This window comes from Ursus maritimus, unplaced genomic scaffold (assembly GCF_017311325.1).
Source record: "Ursus maritimus isolate PB19 unplaced genomic scaffold, ASM1731132v1 scaffold_8, whole genome shotgun sequence".
Classification (NCBI taxonomy): domain Eukaryota; kingdom Metazoa; phylum Chordata; class Mammalia; order Carnivora; family Ursidae; genus Ursus; species Ursus maritimus.
In genome coordinates, this window is record NW_024426996.1 from 11,257,629 (window position 1) to 11,267,019 (window position 9,391).

Below are 9,391 nucleotides of genomic sequence, written 5' to 3' on the forward strand. Positions count from 1 at the left end.
ATTTTGTTAATTAGTAATATTTAAGCCTGCATGAAAGCAGGCATAGTCTGTAATCGTAGGTATTAAGAGTGAGACTTTTAATTCTATCCCATTCAGAAACAAGAAAAACAGAAATGGAAACTAGGGTAAACTGCTCTGGCTTTTTGATTCACACCATTACTGCAGCCCTGGGCTGCACTCCTGAGAGCATTTCATAGTCAGCCACACCTTACTGATAAATCTGTTCGAATTCTTTGCTAGAGCGTTCTATAGGTTCTTGTACAGCTCCTTCAGGTGTGTGGAAAATGAGTTCTTGGAAGTCTGCATCTTAGACAGAATTTTTCTAGAACATAGATTTCAGTCAGCTGAATCCCTTCACTCAGCTTCTGCCTGTTTTAGCATTTGTCACCTTTTTTTGTTGAGTAAACAAATCTTTTTCTGCAAGCCAGTGGGAGGACGTCTGCTTTGTTGTCTTTTAAATGCTTCAGGACTTGCCTTGCACAGGGTAGGTGATCAATAACTATATGGTGCCTGCCTCTGTAGCGAGAAGTAGTGGAAGCTTTGGTGTAAGTTTGCGTTCTTCCTCACGTATAATTCGCTCCCTTAGAGATTTTTCACTCCAATCAGCCGAGACTCCCCAACTAAGCACATTGTTCATTGTTGAAATACAGTCTCCAGATTTTACCGCATTCGGACACGTCTGTGTGAAACGTTTTTGAAAGTTTAGATGCATATGGGTAGAAATGTCATTGTAACTAAATTTCAGTGAGTTTTTAGTGTCTGCTTTTGAAGCATGTATTCCATTAGTTACCCAGCTTTTAGGAAGTAGGTAGAACCAGAACATACTATCGTTAATCTCTCACATAAAGTAATTCAAAATTCTATCACAGAATTCTATAAAAATACAATGTCATGAAGAGCATTGCATCCAGCTCTCCTCTGTGCCCCATTGGCCGGTCCTATTTAGGGTCTGGGTAGAAAACTTCTGAATTACTTTATAAATATATTATCACATCACAAATAGAATGAATTAGATCATGAGTCATAAGTAAATAAAAATATTTTTGCTTTGACACTAATGTCTGCCTTAAACATTATATTGTAAAATAAAAAAATTATGCTTGGATGGATGTAATTTCACATAAAATTGAAAAAGAGGCAAAGATATTTATTTATTTGTTTATTTTTATTTTAATTTTTTTATTATATTATGTTAGTCACCATACAGTACATCCCTGGTTTCTGATGTAAAGTTCGATGATTCATTAGTTGCGTATAACACCCAGTGCACCATGCAATACGTGAGGCAAAGATATTTAAATCAATTGTTCATTACAAGAAAAATATAGAATTATTTTCATAGAAATATATAAACAGAAGTATGCGAATTCAACAAAAAATATTGTGTGAGCCTGTTGCTTAGTATTGGGCATGACAGAATTGAGAACCTACTGTTCAAACTATTCTAGTAAAGTTAGTATCTTACTCAAATTTTTAAAAAACATGACAACACAATATTTTTACGTAATTTAGTATACAGTGTATTTTATGTAATGTCTATGTGGTATAATGTATATACTACATCGTATCTGTGCGTAATATAGACATGGATACATGTATAAGCTACATGTATAGCCTAGAGACTATATAAATAATTTTTTTTGTGTGTGTATATATATCCCAAATAACTCGAATACAAGGTAAAGAATAAGCCTTTCATTTAATAAATATATATATTTAGTTATTTATTTGAGAGAGAGAAAGAGCGAGCGCATGAGCAGCGGGAGGGGCAGAGTGGGAGGGAAAGAGAGAAGCAAACTCCCAGCTGAGTGCAGAGCCAGACAGGTGACAGGCCAGGATAGATCCCAGGTAGCAAGACCGTGACCTAAGCCTAAATCAGACACTTAACTGACTTAGCCACCCAGGCACCCCAAGGAATAAGCATTTTAAAGAGCCAGAAGGAAATAAAGAGACATGGGAGTCATTCAGAGGTTACTTCTCTTCTATATTCATTTTCATAAATTTATGTGCATGTGTGTGTGTGTATGGAGAGAGTCAGAGAATCTCCTTGTGGTAAAGTAACTTCATGAGTTAAATTTTTTCTCTTTTTATCTCATCACTGGATTTCTAGAATAATTGTTGAAATCAATTTGCAAAAGTAATGTCAATTTAGGGCACCTGGGTAGCTCGGTGGGTTAAGCGTCTGCCTTCTGCTGGGGTCATGATCTCGGGGTCCTGGGATCAAGCCCTCTGTTGGGCTCCCTGCCCAGCAGGGAGTGTGTTTCTCCCTCTCCCTCTGTTCCTACCTTCCCCCCACCCCCCACTCATGCTCTCTCTCTCTCTCAAATAAATAAATAAATAATCTTAAAAAAAAAAAAGTAATGTCAAGTTTACTGAAGCCTTCTCAATCCCTAAAAATCACTTTGTCTACTGCAGCCAGGGGTGATTTATGTAAAATGCTAATCAGATTATGTGTGTTCCTGCGTTTGTTAAATTCTTGTCTTTCCCATTATGCCTAAAATGCAACCCAGATTCTCAGACCCTAATGATCTTATTTTAGTCTCACCTGACATCACTCTCTTCTTTGCTTACTCTGTCCCAGTCATGCTGATGTTCCTTCAGTTCTTAAATTTGTCATTTTGTCATTGAACATTTGGGAGCCCCTTGCCTAGAAATCTGTCTTCCTAAGGTTGTTTTCTTCTTATCATTAATTCTCAACTTGTATAGTTCCTTCTCCCCTACAAGTATCTCCTTCAAATATGTATTTCACAATTAGTTGTTCATTTACTGTTCATTTCCTTCCTATCACATATCACAACTAGCTGTTATTTCATTTATTTATTTGTTTTCAATCATTCTCCCCCAAATGAGCCACTAAATTCCATGATGGCAAAGGAACATGTCAATCACATTTGTTTTATCTTCATTGCCTAGCATGGAATCCAACATAACAGTAGGTTTTGAATAAGAATTGTAACTGAGATGAAAAGTAATTTCTGCACACCCATAGTTCTTTATTTGTATTTCTCTTTAAAGATTTAATCCTTGCTACTCGTGTTAGAGCTATTTGGAATTTAACTGGAACCTAAAGTCTTCAAGTGTCCAGGGCAAGGTGTGCTCTTTATTTCCTTTTTTATTGTCCATAGCACAGTTCTGCAGTCTGCTGTGGAAGATGCCGTGATATGCTACCAAGGTTCCTCTTCAGAAATAATGAATTCATTCCCCCGACTGGTGGAAGAGGGCTGCAACCGTCGGCTTTCTCTGGGAATGATCTCAGCTGAAAGGAACTGTCTTCCTCAGTGCCGGACCTCCTTCCAGCGGTCTCCCTCAACACGTGACCAAAGTTGAAATATGAAGACTCAGCTTCCTCACATGACTAGGGATAATTCTGAATGGGATTGACCCAGGTCTTTAGTGGGACTAAAGAACAGCTCAACTTGTCCCTCAGCCCACAACTACTCCCTCAACCTTCTGTAAGTATTGATCTCAGGAACACTCTCTAATAAACTTCCTTGGAAGTAATCTCCATCTTATAATCTGTTTCCAGGAGATGTTGAACTGTAACATCTGCAAATACTTATTTCCCCCTTTTCCATAGTAATAGGACCCTTTATTTTTAGCTGAAAGAAGGCCACATGTCCTACTGTTCCCTGCAGTCAGTTGTGGCCATGTGACTAAATTTAGCGGGTTATAAGAGCAATTGTGTGTCCACCTGTCAGAAAATGTTCTTAAAATATTGTATTTGCATCTTTCTTTGCTCCTTCCTCCTTACAGCATAGACTATCTGGAGTTCTGGCAATCACCTTGAATCATGAGAATAACTTGGAAACAAAATCCACTTGGGGCAAAGCTTTGGCATGGAAGAGCCTGGGTCCTGGACATAGTGATGCTGGACTCCGATGCTGGACTGGGCATGTCCAGACTTCCCGAATAGAGAGAACAATAAACTTCTATCCAGTTTAAGCCACAGTTAATAGGCAATTCCAGTGATTGGCATCCAACCTAAATGCTAAATAACATAGAGAGTGACACAGAGCTTCAAATATTGGTTTGAAAGTTGAATTAATAAATGAATATATAATTACAGGAGAGTTACCACTTTTAGGCAAATTTTCACTGTGAATATGATTAAGAGACAATGGGATTTGAATTTCCCCGATGGCTAATGATTTTGAACATTTTTTCATGTGTCTGTTAGCCATTTGTATGTCTTCATTGGAAAAGTGTCTGTTCATATCCTCTGCCCATTTTTTGATTTGATTATTTGTTTCACGTGTATTGAGTTTGAGAAGTTCTTTGTAGATCTTGGATACCAGTCTTTTATCTGTAATGTCATTTGCAAATATCTTCTCCCATTCTGTGGGCTGCCTCTTAGTTTTTTTGACTGTTTCCTTGGCTGTGCAGAAGCTTTTAATCTTGATGAAGTCCCACAAGTTCATTTTTTCTTTTGTTTCTCTTGCCTTTGGAGAAGCGTCATGAAAAAACTTGCTGTGGCCAATGTCAAAGAGGTTACAGCCATGGATGGGACTGGAGGAGATTATGCTAAGTGAAATAAGTCAAGCAGAGAAAGACAATTATCATATGGTTTCACTCATTTATGGAACATAAGAAATAGGAAGATCAGTAGGAGAAGGAAGGGAAGAATGAAGGGGGGGTAAACAGAAGGGGGAATGAACCATGAGAGACTGTGGACTCTGGGAAACAAACTGAGGGCTTCAGGGGGAGGGGGGTGGGGGATTGGGATAGGCCGGTGATGGGTATTAAGGATGGCACAATTGCATGGTGCACTGGGTGTTATATGCAAATAATGAATCATGGAACATTGCATCAAAAACTGGGGATGTACTGTATAGTGACTAATATAACAAAATAAAAAAAAAAAGAGAGAGAGACAACGGGAGAGCAGAAGGCAGCAAAGAAATCTTAACAATGGGACTATTCCATGAATGGCACCTTAACAATTTATATTCGAAGACTGAAAAAAAAAGACAATAGAAAATGTTATACTTTGATTTAAATGACCTTGAATAAGTCTATTAAAAAAATGTATTCTCTTCACAGTTCCCTAATTTCCCTCTTCGCTTGAATCTCTACCATAAACATGATTTTATACCTCCTAAGATATATTTGGTAAGGCCTAAAAAAACAGGGTATTTTATACAATCCTCTAAGAGCAATACTATTAAAATGATTAAACTTTGAAAAGAATAAATCATGCCAAAAAAGTTGATATTTCTCTCTGCACTTGGTGAAAAACAATTGATTTCTAAGAAACTAGTGTCCTAGTTAAATAGAACTCAAATATAAATTTTCATCTGCCAATAGAAGAAAAAGAAAATTTGATACCACAGCATGATTTCATTTATATTAGAAATTTCATTGTGATAAAATATGTCATTATACAAGGGAAGAAAAAATAGTCCCAGGTGTTGACTCTGAAGCTGGAACTCAGTCAAATCTGAGTTCAAATCCTGACAGTAGCATCTATTTGCTGTATGATGTTGGTGAGGTTCTTCAAGTTCCTATATCTCAATTCTCTTAAATGGGATGTACATAATACATATTTTTTCTTTACATATCAACCCTATAATAAGTTGACTTGGATCTTTCAGTTTTTCCTAATTCTTGAGATCATACTACTTATTTGAAAAATAATGAGGTTGGCATAACCCATCTTTTCAACTTTGTATTCCCAAACTCCAATGAAAACACACATAATATTTTACATTTAAAGCATATCTGTGAAGGTGGAAAATTAATTGCAGTTGTGGGGAGTTGATGTTATGATTCTCAATGTCAGCCGGAGATCAATCTACATTATGAAAAGTTTACATGTGTGACTTGAATATGTTAGAACTTTTAAATCCCTTCTCCCTCAAACTTGAAGGACATGGGAAAGTTTAGCATCAGTCAGCATATGATTTTTGGAAAAGGAGAGGAGGATTAATTAAAGTTGTCTCCTTTGCTCAGTTCAGTTTCAATAATGTATACTGGAGGAAGACACTAAATTCTGTTTTTCTGGTAGTTGATAAATGGGGCCATCAGCATCAAATCATTTTCTACACCAAGGGGTTTGCTATTGAAGAATAGTTAATAAAGGAAGGCCAAACTCAATATATACATGAGACAAATGAGAGGTGCTGTCATTGATTTTGAACTAAAAAAGGAGAGAAACTTAATTTTTATAAAAATGCATGTGTAAGCTTCAGGGAAATATATGAAGGGAAAATTGAAGGCTTTGTAAAAATCCTGCTAAGTGTTCCTATGACCTAAATCAAGTGCTGCTTTGTAAAGTCATTACAATAATGTTGGAACTAGGACCTAACATTCCTAATTGTAATATGCAAAATAAATGGTTATTTGAAAGGACACTGGGCCTCCACTTATCCCTGCTGGGACCATTTTCATTTTCTATGCTGTTATCACCCGGGTTGCTTTTCCTATTTTCTTTTCTGAAGTGATTTCACATAAAGTTTAAATGTATCTAAGGTATATGTATGTAAGCTAAGCCCTCTATGATTAAAAAAAATAATAAAACAACAGATCTATGATTTAGGTAATAGTATAATGAATTAGTGTGTTACTAATAACAACAATAAAAATAATACTAATGCATTAATTTGGGGCATCTTCATTTAAAGTCGCATACAGTATAGAATTTAAGATGCTTGTAACTATAATTAACTGCTTAATTCTTTAATTTAGTACTCAAGAAGATGAAAAAATTTTAATAAGATGATTCAAGGTGTGGGTGCATGGGTGGCTCAGTCGGTTAAGCATCTGCCTTCAGCTCAGGTCATAAGCCCAGGGTCCTGGGATCGAGCCCCACATCGGGGTACTTGCTCAGTGGGGAGCCTGCTTCTCCTTCTCCCTGCCGCTCCCCCTGCATGTACTCTCTCTGCCAAAAAAATAAATAAAATCTTTTAAAAAAAAACCAAAAAACCGGTGATTCAAGACAGACTACATGGACAGTAAAATTGTCTTTACTCTTTAGGAAGCGCCATTGAATTTAGGTATTGGTGCAAACACATGGCATATATCTCAGAAACGTTCCACACCGTAAGATCCCATTTGGGTCAAAAGTTACATTTTAAAATAACCTCTTTGGAACATTAAATCTTTTATATTTTCATACTTTATGATGAATTTCTTAGATAAGATATCCTTGACAATCAAGAAATGACAAATATTTTCATGTGAAAAGGGTCAATGATGGAGACATTTTGGAGAATATACAAGACAGGATGGAGCACTCCGACATGTAGGCCTGCGGGAGACAGAGAGGACAAAATGGAAGTGGGCCCCCAAGTACGTAAAATACTGGCACTTTAATCAATTTTATTTTATCTATAAATGTAACCTATAAATATAAAATATATCCATAAATATAACATACAAGTATATATTATATATGTTCCATAAAATATAATAATATATTAATTATGAAATAAAACAATATAAACATAATATCTATAAATATTAATATATAAACTTTTATAACAAAATTCTATGGCTATGAAATTGATAGCTTAAAAGATATATCTAAAATCTGGAACCGAATGAGCAAAGCTAAAAGGCAACCCACAGAATAGGAGAAGATATTTGCAAATGACATATCCAATAAAGAGTTAGTATCCAAAATATATAAAGAACTTGTCAAACTCGGGGCACCTGGGTGGCACAGCAGTTAAGCGTCTGCCTTTGGCTCAGGGCGTGATCCCGGTTATGGGATCGAGCCCCACATCAGGCTCCTCTGCTATGAGCCTGCTTCTTCCTCTCCCACTTCCCCTGCTTGTGTTCCCTTTCTCACTGGTTTTTCCTTCTCTTTTAAAAAAAAAAAAATCTTTAAAAAAAAAAAAAAAAAAAAAGAACTTGTCAAACTCAACACCAAAAATCCCCAAATAATCCAATTAAAAAGTGGGCAGAAGGCATGAATGGATATTTCACCAAAGAAGATATCCAGATGGCCAACAGACACATGGAAAAATGCTCAAAGTCACTTATCATCAGGGAAATGCAAATCAAAACTACGATGTGATATCACCTCACACCTATCAAAATAGCTAAAATCGACAATGCAAGTAACAACAGATGTTGGCAAGGATGTGGAGAAAAAGGTACACCCTTGGGCGCTGTTGGTGGGAATGAAAATTAGTGCAGCCACTGTGGAAAACAGTATGGAGTTTCCTCAAAAATTTAAAGTAGACCTTCTTCATGATCCAGCAATCACACTATTGGGTATTTACCCAAAGAATACAAAAACATTAATTCAAAGTGATACATGCACCCCTATATTTATAGCAGTATTATTTACAATAGGCTAGACATGGAGTGGACACCAAGTGTCCATCAACTGGTGAATGGATAAAGAAGTGGTATGTGTGTATATATATATACATATATATATATACACACACACACACACACATATATATACTTATACATATTCTTACATATACGTATGTATGTGTGTGTATATATACATATTAAACAATGGAATATTATTCAGCCATAAAAAAGAATGAAATCTTGCCATTTGCAATGACATGGATGGAGCTAGAGAGTATAATGCAAAATGAATTAAGTCAGTAAGAGAAAGACAAATGCCATATGATTTCACTCATATGCGGAATTTAAGGAACTAAACAAACAAGCAAAGGGGAAGAAAGAGAGAGAAATCAAACAACAGGCTTTTAACTATAGAGAACAAACTGATGTTTATCAGAGTGGGGGGGAGGGCGATGGGGGGAAATAAGTGATGGGGATAAGGAGAGCCCTTGTGATGAGCACCAGGTAATCTATGGAATTATTGCATCAGTATAAAAAAAAAGGGGGTAAAAAAATCTGAAACCAGAATCTTTATCCTATTTTTAAAGTGTGATTGAATATATTTAATAAACGTATGATCTTGTACTTCACAGAAGTATTCTTTGAAATATCCTTATTTCCTTGTGGTTTTTCATATTTTCTGAAATTTCACCTGAATATATGCTTAAATTGTCTTGCTCCTAAATGCTGAGACAAGATTTTCATCATATATAATATTACATCATCTTGTCAGGTACCCATTTCAACAAATATCAGAGATACTGAAACAGATACTAAATAAGAGAAGTTTAATATCAAAAGAGTATAGAGGAGAAAGGGAGAAAGCAAAAAGATAAGGAAAAATTGATTAGAGGAACACAATGATAATCATTTAAAGGGTTCTCTTATTTTGATTTTTTAAAAGATTTATTTATTTGAGAGAGAGAGAGAGTGAGAGCATGAGGAGGGGAGGGGCAGAGGGGGAAGGGGAGAAAGAGAATCTCCAGCAGATCCCCTGCTGAGCACAGAGCCTGAGGTGGGGCTCCATCCCTCGACCCTGAGATCATGACCTGAGCCAAAATGAAGAGTCGGATGGTCAACCGAA